The sequence below is a fragment of the Mya arenaria genome, chromosome 12 (assembly GCF_026914265.1).
Source record: "Mya arenaria isolate MELC-2E11 chromosome 12, ASM2691426v1".
NCBI classification, from domain to species: Eukaryota; Metazoa; Mollusca; class Bivalvia; order Myida; family Myidae; genus Mya; species Mya arenaria.
The window spans coordinates 65,980,959-66,000,865 of NC_069133.1; the positions used below are offsets into that span (position 1 = coordinate 65,980,959).

At 33.1% G+C, this 19,907-nt stretch overlaps 1 protein-coding gene across 1 annotated transcript in view; it reads left to right on the top strand.

The window, feature by feature from the left end:
* The first annotated feature begins 1,267 nt into the window (after positions 1–1,267).
* The window catches only part of LOC128212338 (TWiK family of potassium channels protein 18-like), a 39,588-nt gene continuing 20,948 nt past the window's right edge, over positions 1,268–19,907 (top strand). Inside the window, exon 1 of the mRNA XM_052917742.1 lies at positions 1,268–1,591. The gene's annotated coding sequence lies outside the window, so the exon portion shown is untranslated. The remainder of the gene's footprint in view (positions 1,592–19,907) is intronic.

Consider the following 19,907-nt stretch of genomic DNA (forward strand, 5'->3'; position numbering starts at 1 on the left):
TTATAAAATAACGAACGCCTATTTTTCAATGGAACTTTTATGTCACATACATATTGCAGTGTTTAACGCATTCTTCTCTCACCTGGTAATCACTCAGATAATATGTACCATAATGATCAAACTGTAAAGTCTGCATCAACACTCTTTAAACATGTTAACCAAAAATCTATATAAATTCAGTCTCGTATTTAACGATAATTAATTGTAAACGATAATTTAAAAAAATACAGCACAGCACTTTCCTTGTTGTTTTTTATTTCTCTTGGTTCTAAATACGCAATTTTGCAAACATCTGAAGTGATTGGCCAACTAGTTATTACGTTACGTTAGCTCTCAATTTTTGCAATTTTAAGATTTGAATTTAGTGGATTCAGTGTTTCGATTGCAATTAATATCTATATAAAAACACCAGTAACAAGCACAGAAGTCGAACATTAACCCTTTCTAATGGCAGCCAAAGACATGGAACACAAAACACAATCACAAACCAGAAACATGAAACAACAGTACAAAACTCCTCAGACAATTTGTAACATATATACAATATAAATAGAGGTGTTTATCAAGGATTGTTGGGTACGGTCTTTGAACGGGCAATAAATTGTAAATATATTAGGGGGGGGGGGTAAACTACTTTGTTGTCACAATGAAGAAAATATCGATAAACTACATCGACTCATTTCCTGTCATCAAACGACATTTGAACTAATAATATGATTTTGTTAATGAAATAACGCCCAAATATAATTTCATTCAGGTTTCTGGTGAACCATTTTAAAACAAAATACTGTGTGTATGTTCCTTTCAACCTATTTGCATTCTAGGAATGTTTGTAGTTAAGAATGCAGAATAAATGCACACTAGTGAATTGCATAAGTCATGAAATGAACTTTCTGTTGAGTTATATATTTTTCTGTCATAAGAGGCAATGCCACATTGTATTGAAACTGGAATTCAATTGCGAAATTTCAAATTGACAAAGAAGATTTTATACAACAATGAAATTGAATCACATTTATGTTCCAAATGATGTAATGCTTTCAATTGACAAGATTTTTTCTTATTTTTGTACCGCTTACCACGTACCTTTTTATTTTGAGATCGTTTTCTTAAGCGATGTTACGTCGTGAATACAGCAGCTAGTTCCAATGTATAGCAAAGGTTCCCCAACACCCTGTGCTTATGCAGTTTGAAGCGTGCAGTAATAAGATGCCTGCCACATGATTCGAAATATTCACGCCAAGATTAAACACTCTACAAACACACTTAGACTTAGTTACTTGATACGTTTTTATATAATTATTAAGAAAACACTGACAACGTTATTTGTTTGGACTTGTTTTAATCAGAAAGATAAATTAATACGCACAACTTCCTAATGCATTACTTGACAAAGGGTTTTATTGCAACTCGGTTTCTCACTATTTTCTTTGATTAACGTGAATATTCTTTGCGTATGTAGAACATAAACCATAACAATCAATCTATTCGCTGGAACAACTCTCCTGTCTGTGTTTGAGTTATTGTGTTAAATTTCTATTGGGAGGAGTTAATATAGCATTTGTTGGCCTACACGTACTAGAAACGCAAGGTAAGATCTGTGTGTTTAACGTCCATTACTCTAACAACTATGTTAAAGTCATGCACTCAGGTTGTAAGAGATATGTTTTATTTATTTAAGTCGAAAATTTCATCTTGTCCTACGACCATTGATGTATACCACTGGTGTTTAGGAAAGGGTTGACGTAAATTGATGTTAGTAAACCATATCGGGTAATCCTCTGCATTCTTGATCTTGATATTTGGTTCAATTATTGTGTTAAAAGTTGCAATGCTAATCGAATTGTATTTTTTCATGCAATGAAAAATATTAACGGTACATTTGTTATTCGAAAAGGAATTGACATAATTATATCGAACATTTACAACAGTTATTTTGAAATGTAAAACCTATTTCGCGTTATTGGGTAAACTAGTGAATCACAACATCGTTCTCCCAAAATCAATCACGGAAAGCAACATTCAACGGCATGCAATAGCATTATATAAGGTTTCCGAATTCTGGGCGTATCCATGGTGTTTCATTTGCATTGTTCAAAATAACTAAGAGGTACTTTGACCACATAATTAAGTCAATGTTAAACGTACGTTTTTAGATTAGTTATTCAAGACTATGAATCATAACGACCAGAGTGAGAAGTATGCAAACTATAAGAGCCAATGCAAAAACAGATATGTATAATTATATTAATGTTATCACTTTACGGTAGTAAGGCTCTAAGTCTTAGGGAGGTTTCATTATACCTCCTTATGGTAACCGTTCAATAACCCGCATCTTAGTTACGTATGTAGATATGTTAAGTCAACAATTCAACAGTACGTGTTATTTTAACATTACCGCATGTAGTTACCGTAATCAACAACTGTGAGTAGTTATCAAATATCCATGTTATACCATAATTACAAACCGAGGTAAGTTTTGCTAGTCTCAGTGTATTATGTTGGTATGTTTATAAACAGATTGATGTCATTGCCTTAATTATAAAGACATTTTCTGGACTGTGTTACCTGTCAGATTCTTTGTTATCCATGATGTAACATGAAGCAGCGTGCGTAATTCTATTTAGTATACCTAGTTCGATCTTGACACTGTATGGTGAAATGTTTTAGTTTTAGATTGGTGATTGTCTTATTTTCTATGATACCGTATATGAATTTAAGGAAATAGTTATTTTCAATCGTATGACTTTAATTTCTCCCGCCTCAGATAAGTATATCAAATAATTTAATCATGCTAGAAATTCTTATCTTGCCCACGGGCGAAGATAAAATGCCCGTATGGAACTTCCTTTTAATGGTCACCACATTGAAATTACCTCCCTTGTTGAAAACTGTCGTCTGTAGCATCATTGAAATTTTGTCTTGTGGCAATATTTAGAACACTAATTAAATATTTCTCGCTTCAAATGTCACCAAAAAACAGTTTTAAGGCACCTTTCAAGAAATAATGCTACACTCTCCTTAGAACTATTTAAAGACCAACTTGACTATTAACATAATCTGAATCACTGCGCGCATATCCATGACAACCACGAGTTATCGCATATACATACGCAATTATTTTCACTAAGCACAAAAGAGTTCCAGCAAAAAAATTACATTTTTACGTAAATTGGTTTAACTGAGGTGGGAGAAAAAGCATCTACCATAGTCGTTCGTGTAAGATAGGTTCATCTCGACCCTCGCGCAGGGAAAACCTCGTTTCCGCAAAACACCCTACGCTCGGGTCGGAATGAAACTATCTTACACTTTCGGTCTTGGAAGGGACTTATAATATCTTTTAAAAGCATATTGATGTCTGATATGAATATGAACGGTGTATTTTTTAAACAAAATCAGTTTCCATATCGTATCTGTGTTCATTTAAGTCGGCATTCCACACTGTTAAGAAAGAAAAGGTGTAACTGGGACCCATTACGGAGGAGATGCATTGCCTTGATTCTGCACTGATTTTAAAAGCAAGCACGCTCTGATGGTAGTAGGGAGACTTTATGACGTGGCAAGGTTATCCTCACTGAGGATCATTTTCCTAAGGTTCCCACTTTCCCCTAAGGGTCATTATCTCATTCTTTGGTCCATTAGGTTTTTCCTTTTCTTTTATTGTTTTATTCACTGGTCCGTTAGGTTTTCTCTTTTCCCTGATGACAAATATTACATTCACAGATCCGTGAGGTTCTTATTTCTCTCTGAAAAAAGCATTGTCCTATTCCTTGGTCCTTGAGAATTTTAATATGAAATCCGCACGGACACATCTACAACTTTCAGTCTGAAAGCTAAAACAGCATATAATGAGTGTCACGACAAGCACGGACCTATTACAGTGTTTTATGTAATTGATAATATTTACACCAACTCTGAGTAGAACATTCGTGTTTGATTAAGTTAATTATATCACAACACTATTGCCACACATCAGATGGGTTGACCAAGAGAGAGAGAGAGAGAGAGAGAGAGAGAGAGAGAGAGAGAGAGAGAGAGAGAGATTATCGATAGCAGATACTGCCATAAACTAATGTACTAATACATCGTTTTTAACTACGAGAATGACATCAAATGTTTTCTTAATTGAACCTTATAATGTTTTTAATGTTTTGAAAAAGAAATCCTCAACAGTTTGTTTAAAGGTACCTAAGGTACACATAGATACTCATGTTTATAGCACCTACAAGACGTAAATAACTCCTTCTTCTTCGAGAAACCTACATCTCTCTGTGACTCATAGCATTAATTTGCATTTGACGTTGCAATTGTAAAATGTCTGCATTTAATGGTTCCAATATTGAAACACAACTCGTGTTTTTCATAAATTCTTGATGCATTGTTTTAAATATTTACTTAATATCCTTGGAAATCCGGAATTCCTCTTATATTAAGAAGTGTACATCAATAATATGCAATTCTGTTTGCATACCGTTGGACTGAACTTATTAAAATTATCATTTTTGAAAACGAATCTTGAAACCATAGTTTCATGCAGAATAAACTTTAAAGTACTTAAGAACATGAATGTTCACCTGCATATATTTTGAAAACAACAGATAAAGTGCGAGCATAAGCTTAATTGCAAATTTAAAGATAATAACAACATGTACTTTAATCAGCAGATATCCAAATGTAATGGTATTTTCTGATATGTTGTCTGGATGGTTATGTTTTCTTATCACGTTGTTTCTTATCCTAAACGGTTTTCTCCTTGTTGGTATTCCTCAGTTTCTAAATATTCATATCTTTCTGCACCTTGGATAATAACGTGCGACACTCGGCATCAAATCAAGCAAGTTACTTAATAAACCTGCGTTGTGTTGATGCAAGTCAGTAACAATTCGTTATAACCGCTTGTGGATTTAAAACAATGCACTATCAAATACTCAACTCAATGCAGATAACGCTAAATGTAAAAAAGAATACAGCATCGGGTCTATGTTAACAATCCTAATACAAAAGTGAGACCCTGCTTTCTTGACCGTTTTATTAATTTAACATCGCAGTCAGAGTTTGTGAAACAAATATCCTGCTCGTATCGTTGTTATATATGATAAAATAAAACTTGATATCTCTGATAACTTTGCCAATTTAGGATAAGATCTTTATATTTAAGTTTGTCTTTAAACCCTTATTTTGAGGACATAAGCATGACACTTATTTTCAATGACTTACAATTGTTTCTATCAATGCAAACAAATTGCAAAATGTTAAACTTTGCAACTTTTAGTCTGGATGATTTACGTTTTCTTCTCTTCATATAATGAAGAGATTATTTCTCCAGAGAGTGTAATTGATTACTGTTTTCTATTCATGCATCAATACCCTTGGTTGGAAATGCTAGGAAACGTCTAGGTTTGATGCAAAGTGTTACCCCCGTGTTACTGTGGTGGCGAAAATCAAGTCAGTCGGATGTGTCCTACATCAATATCCACTTTGTATGTTTTCTGGGGTAAGTTGAGCTATTGCGAAGCATATACAGCAACACAAACTGTGGTAAACACTAGTATTCATTAAAATGCACCAAAGCGGTATAAATGCACCTTATGAAATCACTTCCTACGAACCAATGCACGCGCATTACTACTAAGTGTTCTTCAATACATCCTCCATTGTCAGTGAGGGAATGAAAATTCCAAGTAGATATTCACATTATACTTATTATGAACATTTGGGCCAACCTACAGATTTATAAATGGCAGGATACTTGATATGAACCTTATATTGTGACAAAGTCGTGAGAGGTAAAAATACATTTAATTTAAATTGATCCTTTGTGCTTTTTATTCATTGCAAAATTTCAGATTGACGAACCATGAAATCCGTCACAAATTTTGTAATGCCTCTGATTATCACATAGTTGTAATTCGGCACGCGTTGATACAATACTTGATTCAAAATAGGTCTGCCACAGAAACCGCATTGTTTTCCAAATAGTATCTTACAAAGATATTATATTATATGCGCCATGTCAAAATGTTCTTACTGTTCAAGTTTATCTTTATTAATAATAATTTAAAAGGTTGTTCTTTTTTATTTTACATACAATTGTATGCATATATTGTTCGAAATCAAGTGGATGGCAATTAAGTTTAGATATACCACAATTAGACTGACCTTTTAAATTGGCAATTATTTTAATAGATAAATCCTTTTGCAAATTGTAGCTACAGAACAATCTTTCAACAACACGGTCTCTCTCTCTCTCTTTCTCTCTCTCTCTCTCTATCTCTCTCTCTCTCTTCGCAACACAAAGACAAAATAACAAATGGGATTTATTACTATGTATATTTTAGGTATTAGAACACAATTTATTAATCATTGATGCATTTATATTGATCAATTACGTTCACTGTCTGTTCATACCACTGCCTTTCAACCCATCAAACGAGACAGGAGATAAGATTCCTTCTCAACGCCTCATCATTTTTGCACCATGTAGCATTTCTTTGTCCTAAGTTTGGTGACGGTCCAAACAACTTATAAAATTGTGTGCAGATAAACCTAATCATAGCACAATAGTAAGCATTTTTTCCACCGTGGTAGGTAAGCAATCTATGAGCGAAATGCTCACTTAATTTTCGGGAACAATTCTCATGGATTCGTGTGAACGTTCCGTTGAGAGGTTTCTACTCAACATTTTGTGGACTATATATGCCATACAGATATATATATATAAATATATATACAAGGTCAGTCAGTCCATTGTTATTCAGTCAGGTAATGCATTTGCAAATCATTTAACCCCGTTTGGTGAGACAGGTTTGCATAAAACAGTTCGCTGGCTGCAACATTAAAAATTTGACCAATGAACCACTGAATAAACATTAACTTATCTTAGGTGTTATTAGATCAGAAAATATGCCAGATGTAATGTTTTGGACGCATTGATTAAGTGGCCGGGCAAGCATTAGTTTGTTGTTATGTAAAGTTTAGGCACGTATGCATTGACAATACATTGAATATGTCATATGCATTATTGTAAGACATTACATTCTATAAATAATAATGATATTTATTATGATGTTTTGTTTTACTCAACCAATAGAGACATTATCAACAAGTAATTCAATTAAATATATGTTATTTGAGCATTTGCAAAATCTAAGACTTAAATAAAACTATGTTGATGTTAGTTTTACTATGTGGATTCTGTCTAAACTTGAGTTTCTTGGTTCTAAGACGAATCTCACTTGAAATCGAGGGTCACTCGATAACGTACTTTAAGGTGAAGTATATTTAACATTACAAATGCTTCCATGACCTGATACATGTAAAACTAAGCATTGCATGAAAGCGTCTCCAAGAAATTAGAATAAAACATCTATATCGCCCTACCATTTTTAACACACTGGAGGTCAATTTTGTGCATTGACATATTTCAGTTAATATTTTTTTCTATTTTAAAATCAAGATTGCATTTCGAACGAAAAAAACGTATATTCAAAGGCTCATTTTTCTTCAAAACAGAAACTCTTCACTACTACTACAAGACAATCCTTAGTCAACCCGTTGACGCTTAAACAATGTTATTTTCTTCTCAGCAAGAGATTGTCTTTTTTGAATACTTATGTGAAAAACTACAAATACAAGCTCAGTAGCAAAACGTTTAAACATAAACCCGGTTTGATGGCTCTGGGTAAACGCCAAAGACATAGAACACAAAAAACAAAAAAAATCTCAATGAAGACTAAACATCTCAACTTAAAGAAGTATTTAAATAGAAGCTAATTTTACCGTTTAACCCTTTTCCTGCATCACGAAGACTGAGGTGACTTATTGATAAGGGTATTTTAGAAATTCGATGAAACAATAAGTGAATGCAATAATGCATATAGCTTGTCAGCTGTTCATAGCATTGCATTTAAAGATACCATTAGAGACACTAAATAAGATTTTTTGCAAATTGTGTCATGGTGAGCATTCTTGTTCCATATTAAGTATTAAGGGTAGGCGATGATCTACTGAAGTATATATGGTAGATTCGTGTGATTCTTCATACCGGGCAAAACAGATACATATTGCTCTGTAGTGTTATACAATGCAACAGGAAGTATGTAATAACCCTAGTTACAATTTTGTCTATAAAACAAAACTCAAATATCCACCTAAGTTTATTTTTTTAATCTTAATTAATTAACAAATGTTATACTTTTAACCTCTTTTTTCAACCTCTAAAATTGATTGTGTTGGCCATTTATTACCATTAGTTGTTCAAAATTTGTTGATGAGACACAAGTTATTTTTAAAAGCGGATTAAATCAATGAAAGTCTTATTCCAAGATTTGTATTCCTATTTTGGAGTTATCTTCTACTGTAAATTATACACTTGCCTTTCAGTATTGATTTTCTTTATCTTAAAATCTCGGTATACATCATTATAATGCTATAATATCTCCAAACATATATTTTAATTAGAAGTTTCATTTTGAAGATTAAACTTTGAAGATTATATTTTGCCAACAAAACACTTAACGTGACAACAAGAATTCCGTTAACATACATCAGATAAATCAATTTTCTGGAATAGTTCTGTCTGTGTGAAGAATTGTTTGAATGTTTCATGCTGAAAACGTTATATTATAATTGAGTAGTTTATATTCTATGAACGTATCTTTGAGGTCACCACGTTCAAAGACATTCGGATAATAATGTTTTGTTTTCAAGTGTTACGTTCAGTTTCGAGTAGACAAGTCTATGTCTATGTTTCAATTCAAATTCCGTGACCACTGATAAACGCAACGGATTTTGTTCGACGGAGTCTCAAAACCTTTAAGCCATCTGTGTTATAAGCTATATCACTTTTTGCTAGACTAATGCATTATGACAGGTTGTCCCAAATGCGTTTGCCAACTGCAAAATTCAACGCCAAAAACATGATGAAACAAAGAGAAGTTTGGCTTCTGAGCAACTAATGGTGAATGCTTTGCACATTTAATAACAAAGTGCATACAGTTGGATGTTTGGAATAACATGAAACTACCCTAAAACCATGAAATGGCCAGTGTTAACATATGTAATAATTGCATTTAGGCATCTTTACTAAACATGCATCGAAAATGCATAAGAATGATCCACTAGTATACTCATCATGATCTCCGTACAATTTCATGAAGGTCAGGGTCAGCCTAACTTGGCTTCTTAGTATATGTTCCGGTGAGACTGCATGAGAGATTTAATTCATAACATGAAAGTGAAGAATTCGTTATGTCCAAATAAGGGACATATAAAGGATTAAATAGCATGAAACAGCTTTTATGATGTACTTACTTTCCACTTGAAATTACAAGGAGCTTCTCCGATATTTGATTTCTTAAACACGATTTTAGCGTAGTGGGAGGTAAATGGAAGGACGCTAGTCTCTGAGGACCTGATACTTTGGAATTTATACGTGAACATGTCTTTAATTACAAGTGTAAATTAATGGATATTATCACAGAACATATGTGTTGCGATAAGCACGGACCTATTGCGGTGTTTTATGTTATTACCATATTTATTTAAAATCAGGGTAAAACAATTGCATATTACAAAGTAAATTATATCCTTAATATTGACGCACACAGTATGAGTTTACCTTTTTCGGGGAGGAAATGACGCTATAAACATTGCTCTGTCAGACAAACAAGCAGAAATATACATGTAGTACGTTGATCACGAAACATTTAGTCGGAATAAAATGAACACACCTACATACAATATCGAGTCATAGGAAGAAAGTTTCATTTACTTTTAAAACTGTTCATTCATAAAGGAAGGGAGTTGTAAAAATAATGATTAATTACGCAACATCTGTTCAACTGCCCAATGGCGTAAAACAGGTATTCATGTGAGAATGATCCCTTCGATGACGGCCTTGTACGTGTTCATAAGAGAATGAACCAGCTGAATATTTATCTATTGGCTATTCATATGTTTGGTGTTTAAGTTTGTAAACAAGAATATAACCATTATTTTAGAATATATTAAACTCATATCGTTTCTATCTACGGCTAAGACGTACACTTATTTATATAGAGATCTAATAATTTTTAATGTGCGTTTTATTCCTTAGCTTTTTAATTTCCCATGCGAACTGCTGGCTCTGTGTTTTATTAATTTTAAGATGTTTCTTCTCTTCCCAAATATATGTGAATATGAGGGTGTTTGTATGTTCCTATCGGCTTTGTTTTCGTAAGTTTACATACGACCTTTACTTTAAAAGCCTTAATAACATGTAGGCGTACGCGTATATAGTGTGATAATACAGGGAAACTCGCCTGCGTGAAACAGCTATTCAAAACTGTATGAAGTATCGTAAATGTTCGATATAAACATTGGATATTTTCATCTGCTGATATCCAGATGTCTTAGCATTTACAATTTAATCTGTTTTGTCTGTTTGTCTCACGTTTTTATTCGCTTCATTTAATAAGGAGATTATTTCTCAAGGGACAAACAACGTACAATTACATTTTTGATATATATATATATATCTCATGGATCTATACTACGAGCCGCTGTTTAAATCCAATATATCTGGTCTCAAGTGTCGGTCTTTCTTTTGAAAACATTACAATTCGAGTTGGGTTAAGGTATGTGTATAGTATGTTTATTTTACACGTGAGCTAACGGAATAATAAACTGCAATATACTTAATATGAACTTTCATTTGTGACATAACTTCTGTCATATGAGGCAATAAACACATTGAATGTAGTCAATATTTCTTTTATATTTATAAATTTCCAAAGTCGGCAAAAAAGATATTCATTTTCCTTAACTTAACAACAGGTTGAGGTTGAATAATGTATCTGTTCCAAAAGCTGTAATTCTTCTGTATTTTGAGAAGTTGTTATGTGGCATGAATTGATAATAAATATTTTAAAATCGAGCTGCAACAACAGCTAGTAGTATTAAAACAACAAATTAATGACACTCCTCGATCATATTTTTTATTATTTAGACCTTTTAACTTGATATATTTTCATTTTCACATTATCCTGACAGCGTATTTCCTGTTTTTGAACATACTTTCGGTGTTTGAATTTTAAATATTAAAATATTATTACTGAACAAACACTTGTTTTACTCAATTTATGAAACCGTGTATTTTCCCCTTTCGAGGTGAGATGGCCCTACCGTAGGTTAAAGATCCAGCAATAAAACGAAGTATAGAGAAAAACATGAAACTGTATTGACCTTATGAACATAATACTAGGCAGTGTACATCCGGTTATCACCAAAACTAGAATAGATTGAAATTCTAGAGGAAGGTTCGCAATTTGCAACTTTTTCATATTTTGGCATTTTCGGAAAGCTAACTCTAAATTAATTTAGATATGCCTTGTTCAGTGCTATACAACATACAATATTGAAGAAATCACAGTGTCAAAACAGATAACTATATAAACAAATATCGAGTAGTAGTTGATCAGACCATGCACATTAACGCTGCAATGGATGCTTTATGTGCGATTAACACTTGTGTAGGTTTATTTTGCTTCCCCTTGTGATTTATGTGCTTTACAGGCGTATTGGTTTGCGTATTAAGTACGGAACGTCACCATGTTTTAATTTTGCTAGACTTACCTATCTTCAATTGATATTTTGGTAAAAATGGGAATGTCGTTTACATTGAAAGATGATTTATTGAATTAATGACTAGTCTAATAGTTTATGATCTATAAACTCATAAACATTCATTCTGTATAGCCTAAGGCTGATCCAATGTATTGAGCAGTTGTAAATAATTAGGTTCCGTTTAAAAACAGAAAGATAGAACGGATATTTACAGTTTTATTTGTTTTATTTGTTTATTGATTTATACTTTTCTACTGTAAAACAAACATATTTCATTTGGTTAATACAACTATATACGTTCATTTGGTGGGTCGGACTACCCATTTAGCTGTTGTTTCTTTTGTCGTCAATTACGAACAAGTATTTTCGTGTTTAAGGCTGCCATCATTAGACAGGAGAGCAATTTATCACATTTATCAATATTATTTGTGACAACGTTGACCCCATTGAAATAAATGGGAAAAAACTAGAGTGACCGCTAACTGTATGAAACTAAAAAAAGTCTGACATTGCACAAAATAATTAAAAGGAGGGAGAAATGAAGCCATGTAGGTGAGCGTTTCATTGTATAGCCAACAGCATGTGTATCAAAAGATGAAGAATATTTTACTATCTCGTCAAAATATAAAGAACACGTCTATTGAACGCAGCAGCCTGTTTCGAGCCGCTGGGCATATTTAAAGATTTGACGTGCTGAATCGTGGTTTCTATCAATAATTTAACTACAATCTACAATCTACGCTATGAATGTGTAATCAATGAATATACTTGTGTGTGTTGTTCGTTTAAAGATTTGAAATAAAATAACAATTGTTCGGTAAGATTACAGCAAATGTATGTTGATCGATGTAACGGGTTTTTTAACATTCTAAAATAAAGCTTGCATGAAACGAATAAAGATATGTTACGCGTACAAATAATTAAAAGCATATATGTCAATTACCTGTATGCAAGAAGCCATCATTAAACATTATTCTGCGTCGCGAAGCTTTAGATCTTAGACGATTATCTCCTAGACGGGATCTCTGAATTACTTGGAAACATTTAAATTTTGTTATAAGGCTGGCTTTGAATTATGATCATGACATCCGATATTGCTAAATACTTACATCATATTTGAAAAACGCAACTTAATCTATTTTTAATGTATATGATTTAAGCTCGCAATGATTTCATATAAGTAGCAATTCTTTATTTTTGAAGTGCGTTAGTTGATTTATTTTTTGATTATTTAGTGCAGAAGAATTGACGACAAATAGTAATTTGGACAGTTAAGTTTCACGTACAATAAATTTAAATAGTGAAGGCTTTTGGCAAAAAAGAAGCTTAATTAGTATTCCACAATTTCCTAAAGGAACTTTTGAATTTCCAGTGATGACTAACACGTAATCAAATTATATTTGACTTTATTAACAAATACAACTTGAGAACGTAATACACTATATATCTTGTCATATTTGCCAATTGAGTTTAACTCTCAGACAAAGATTTCGAAAACATAGCAAAATTTCATCGATTGCATCTGGTGCTATGTTTATGTATCTACAAACAGCAGCTGATGGTTGCGTAAATATTTCTCTAGATATGACGTAATGTATTTTTCTCATTGAGCTGCTTATGTTACATTTTGACCTTGATAATAATGTATGATGACAAATTCCGTTTAAAAACTACAATATCTGAAATATATTCATTTAACTTTGTTGTTCGATAATAAACGTTTTGGTCGTATGTATGTCTAATTTGTTATACTATGAAATGTCGTTTTATCGACAGGTTCACGAACTTTACGGACATACATTTGCATGCGTGTGCGTGCGTTTGTGTGTGCGTGCGCGCGTGCAAGCGGGCGTTCGTGCGATATTTGAAAATGGCATGCATTCTGTACTAGTGACCATAAACCGAATAATTATATATATATATTTTTGAATATTATTTGACGTTTTGCCAATGTTTTATCTGGTTGTTACAGATGAATTTAAATATGTATTTTTTCCGGTGATATCTTGAACTATTATTCTATTAAGAAAATGCCAGACGCTTTCTGTGGTTTGCTTTGTCAGTGCATGCGGAATATTCAGTCTGCAAAATGCTGTCTTCTCATGCAATAAAGACAATGAAGGAATAAATACTTCAGAGACGCCAAGTATTGGCTTGTGCACATTCGAAATTTCCGTGGGGAGAATTTTACAGACTATTTGTATGCGTACGCATACTAGAAAAGTTAGGTAAGATAATCCAGTTCAACCAACGTTCTTTACTCTGAAATCGATGTTCAAATTTTTAATTTAATTCAACGATTTTTTTTTAATTTACATAACTCGCTTAATGTGTAGATTGATTAAGTTGTCCTAATACCACTGGTGTCTGGGAGAGGGCCTTAAATGATGTTTGTACCACCTGTGTCCTAATCCTCTTGCATGTTTGATTTTAGAAAATTTGCCACAAATATTGTTTTAAACTTTTCATTTATATTCTTATTGTTATATTTGTTTTCATGCAAATTCAAAATTATTAAACACCACTAGAGTAGCTCAGTTTTTTACAGCCTGTTTTGAGACCTTTAAGCCATTTCGCTTTATTTCATTAAACTAGTGTAATGTCTATCCCACAATCGATCACGGGCAGCAACATTCAAGCCTATACAGTAATGATATAGTACGTAGTTTTCTGAAGTATTGAAGTATCCTTGTGTTCATTTTCATTATGCAAAACAGCATAAAAGTACCTTAGCGACAAGAATAATCAAGTGTTTATTGCACAACCTTAAGATAGATTAGTCACCAATACCTTTTGGATCATAACGACTATACTGGCAGTATGCTACAAGAACCAATGTAAAAGCAGATGACAATATGTAGGCAGTGGAAAGCTATAAATCTTAGGTATGTTTTATTGCATCTCCTTTGTGACCCTTTATTTACACACATATCAGTTAAGAATGTGGATATGTTAAGTCTATAAAACGACGGAAAGTGTTAGTATATCATTATCCATATACGAGTCAAATTAATCAATCACTGTGAATGTTTGTAGCATATCAGTCTTTGCCATAAATACAAACAGATGTAAGTTATACTAGTCTCGGTATCTTATGTCGGTATGTAAATAGTCATGTTGATATCATTCACTACATTATTAAGTGAATTTCCCGTAAGATTCTTTCTTATCCAAATATTCATTTCAAGCAGCATGCGTTATATGAAAAAAATATAATAAAAGAACCCTCATCGATTCCATCTGGTGTTATGCTTGTTGTCAAGGTCGAGTAAATGTATCATCAATAAATGATGTTTTTGCGCGTGTTTTTTGTTCTCAATTGGGTACGTATGTTTGTGTCGATTTTTTTGCATTTGCTTCTTGACGTCGCAAAAATAGCCCGAATGTATCAAGGTATGTTAGCAAACATAATATATATATATAATTCAACATGACATGCATATGCTATTACCAATGATCTTTAAATCCTCGTACTTTTAAACATAACGAACACTATTTCAAGGGTATATGGAGTGGTCTCACTGGGTCCGTATAATATTTATATGAAAACCGACAGAAACAAGATTATTTGCCAAAAGTTTAAACATAAACCCCGTTAAATGACACAGGGTAAACGCCAAAGACATAGAACACTAACAATACAAACAAGAAACATGGAACAACAGCACAAAACTCCACAAACAACACAGTGCATACCTGCCTTTCGAGAGATATTCTTAATCCTAAGTCCACCAACTGTTCAAACCACCACCCGGGTAAGAAACGACATCATGTTCATTAGTGCATTACAAACTGTAGCAAATCTCTTTTAAATTTACAAGTTTTCATTTAATTGGTCAAACCCTTATATTATTTTATGAAATGAAGCGCTTTAATATTAATGCAATCATTTTGAACGTATAATGTTTTATCATTTTCCCTAACAACATCATTTAACTTGGTATAATACACTTTACATCACAACCAGACTAGACACGAATAAACAGCAGGCGATAGTTTAATTGAAATTTCGTGAAATCTTTTTTACCTGCAGCTCAACTTAATCATGCATGTCCTGTACGGGCAAATAAACGATATACTTAAAGGTAATGGAATTATCGCCTTGGTACTATGAAAGTGTTTATGTCTACCGTCAATGCTACGTCAACATGTTTTATAAACTGAAAAACATGAATGTATACGCCTTATCACAAATATATATTGGGATTGTTTTTGTCATTTAAAGTTGATAAGTTATAACATTCTTTTACAAAATTCTTTACGAGAAGTCCTTCTTGTATGTTCCACGTGTTTGTTAATGCACAAATTTGAGTTACCACATTGAAAAAAGTTGGTTGGTTATCGATGTGAAAAGGGCTGATATTTCAAATACAGATATAAAAATACTCACTCAAAACAGTAACAAATTAATGTTATCTAAAATCTTAATTTTAAAAAAACCAAAACAATTTAGATGTGAACAAAAGATAACAGGAAAAGGTTTGCAGGTACATACAATGGTATGGAAACAGAAGGCATTTAGCTTCCGTGTGATCATAAACCAGAATGATCAGTCACTCCCTGTCTGTGAGAGTGATGTGAAAATTCCGTGGCGAGAAAGGTGAGGTCGAACCACCCAGTTCAACGTCCTTTATTCTGATAATGATGTTCCAAGATTTTAATTGAGGTTCTACGAAACAACATGTTTTAATATACCCAAGTCGCAAACTAGGTAGGTTGATAAAATGTCCAAAGACCACTGGTGTTTGGGAGAGGGTCCTTACTGTTGTTGTGTAAAACTTGTGATCTAATCTCCTTGTTTATTTGATTTGAGAATATTTGATTCATATATTGTTTAAAACATTGCCTTTTTATTCTCCTTGTAGTATTTGTTTCATGTAAAACAAACTTAACACAAGTTAAACAGTTTGTTTTGAAACCTTTAATCCATTTCGCTTTATTTAGCTAAACTAGTGTATTTTGACAACGTTATCTCAAAGCCGATCATGATCAAATGCATGTCCCTGTATGTACCCTTCATTACCCGCATATAAGTTACGCATGTAGATATGTAAAGTCAACAAATCAACGGGAAATGTTATAATTGTACAAAATGTGTGTTTTTCGGTCCATAGTGGGTGTGTGTTAACGAGCAAAAAAACGGGCGTTGTTGGTAGATAACGTTCATTATTCAGTGAATTCACGTGCCGTTAACGTTTTGTTTTACATACGCGCTTTCAAGGCCAGCATCATAACAATAGACGCTGAGCGACCTGAGTTTGCAATTTCCATTCCAAACTACTGATCTTAATTCTGTCGATTCGCTTCAGAACACACGACACACATGGACATGATTCCATTATGTCGTATGCAAGGAACATTTTCTTTCTCAATTTTTCTTTCTGACGTTAAGTTGAACATATGAAACTTGACAAGCAGAGATTGAATTCAATTGAAGCGTTTTAACCAGACCATTTAAACTTAATTGCCCGGTTGGTGAAGATCTATCTGCGATGAATCGATTTAAGGATTAAAATTCAACATGTTGCATTTTGGGGTATAGTATGCAATGGGGCTGTTCAAAATGGGTGGAGTCCGAAGTCTACATTTCTGCTAAAATAAATAGATTATTCAAGAGCATTTTCTCTTTTTTCTTTCTCTCGTTGTCTCAACGGTGGGTAAATTAGAACAGCTACCGTAACCTAATTTTATACAACAATGAATGCGCAGATAAATAGTTCTTTATTCATATGTTTATTTTCTATACTTCAAGGACAAGTATATTATAAATACTTATTATAACTGTATTACAACTAGAAAAATACAACTTGAGTTATGAAAAATTAACAATAACAAGAAAACAACAAAAATGTCGCCACCCAAGTTCTCATTATATCTCGCGATAATACGCGATACTGGCGTTTGTTAGTCACGAGTTTTCATAATGGAGAGAAATTCCAGGCAGTTTACTTGTTGAGCGTTATTTTGAAGAATCAGTTAGTGTATGAACCATGTTGGAATACGGTGTTGGACAAATCAGCAAGTGCATTGTCATTTCTTTGGAAGTTAACATTCAATTTGGATGAAACGACAGTGGCGGTGGGTGGGGTATCGTGTTTAGCAATGGGAACTTTCGCGAAAGGAAAGCCAGATGACGCGAGAAGACGAAGTGTTGAACTGAGCTCTTTCTTCTGGACGTTGCTGGGTGCACTACAACATATTATTTTTTTATGTTTTGTCATATGCTTTATTTTTACTAAATGTCAATTCCAAATTACGAAATAAGTCGTCATCATTGTCATTTAATATTCCTTCAACTGCTCCATCCATCAAGAAATAAAAATCTACATTAAAATCAATCAAATTATCGTTGCTCATTTTGTTTTAACTGCTTTACTGCAGATTTTAGTCTTGCAGGTTGCCAAAAAATTACTACGATTTCATTAAAAAGAAATAGTTCCGTAGTAAATATGCCCCGCCCATTAGTACTATTGCGACCAATGACAGGACAGAAGCATCGAACAAATGCACTCGATTTTGATGGGAAATGCCACTGCACTTTATACAGAAATAATCCTTCGGACTCTACCCATTTTGAACAGCCCCATTGCATACCATACCCCAATAAAATGCAACATGTCGAATTTTAATCCTTATTTAGTACTTTTATAATTATTTCCGCTACGTATGGGAACTTTTCTAAAGACATACAATAATATCTGTATATGGATACAAAAATATAGCAGGAACTGTCAATTAATATCATGGGTGATCCGATACTCCTCTCGTGTTGAGTGGTGTACTTAAATAAAATGCAATCCAATATGCATACAGCTGCGCTGTGTTTTAATTAAAAAATCTGCTTATCAATTCGTAAATACGTGTCTTGAAATCAGTGAATGTTTCTTGCATATTTTAGTCGTATCAGTCATATGTTTAGCCATACCAACGGTTGCTAATGGTGATAAGGAACACCAAAATGCTTTTTACAACGAAATGAAGTTTGAAATCAAGTTTAACTCAATGAATTTATTTCGTTTCTTTTCTTTCCAAATATATGTGTGAAGAGGAAGATGTATTATGTTCTGTTCGGCTTATATACGCTTAGTTGACTTTTAATATTGACTTTAACGTCCTTTGTGACATTTATGCCTACCCGCATATTATCTATAAATAACTAATACTGTGATAATACCAGTAAACTCGTGTAATATCGATGACTTTTGTATATAACTGGTACGTATAAAGGCGGTTTATGTTGAGGAGTATTCTTCTACTGATACAATAAAAAATCAGCGCTTAGTCTATTCATTTGTTCTAAGTGATGCAGACATAATTCGTGGAAATAAAGGTACGTTCTAACAGCACTGTTATGACGAAGGCAGACAAAAACGAACACTTCTAGCAGAAGTAATGTAATTATAATATCTTATTTGCATTGTATATAAACTTCCTTTTAAAACAGAATATTCGTAATTTCATGAGTATTTGGAGACCTCTTGCAAGCTAATAAACTGGTTGTGACGGATTAAATGAACAATCTCATTGATGTTTCATCTCTTTGTGTAAAAATGCTAGGTGGTGTTTCTGCGCATGATAATATCCCGTCTGGTGGATGTATTTTTTCACTGTTTAAACTGGCTTCTCTTCATCAAATAAAAGGATCATTTCTCCTGAGGAAAAATATGTATAAGGGCAGTGTGGTAATTCATGGATATACACCCCTGATTTTGCTTCAGTCATCCAAAAGCTCTAAGTTTAAAACCTAGCCAAGTACAATCCACGTTTAAGACTCACTGGATCAATTTGAAAAACATAATCCGTCTATATCCTCTGTATATCTTCATTCGAGTAAGCTGTAGCATCACATGCAGTAGGTATTCAACATATACCAAACGATAAAAAAATATGGACGCCATTATCGCACAACTTCCCGTGAAACCTTTGGAATTCCATGCACTCATTTGAAACGCTTGGTGCATGTTCAATACTTTTTTCATTTTCATGGTGAAATTTAAATTGCAGGTATATTGGTGTATTGCACATATGTATATGGATCATCAAAATAAACTCCAACATACAATATATGTACATCATGTGAACTTCATTGATGAAATTTATTTTCTAGGAAGATTGTTGTATGGAATGTTTATTTAACATATGGACAAACCTGCAAACTAATAAACTGCAGTTTATATGATATTAACTTTCTATAGTGTCTTATATTTTGTCATAAGAGGCACATCGCATGGAGATGAATCGATACGTTTTGATATTCATAAATTGAAGAATATCGAAGTCCAACCCTTAAACTGATTTTTGTT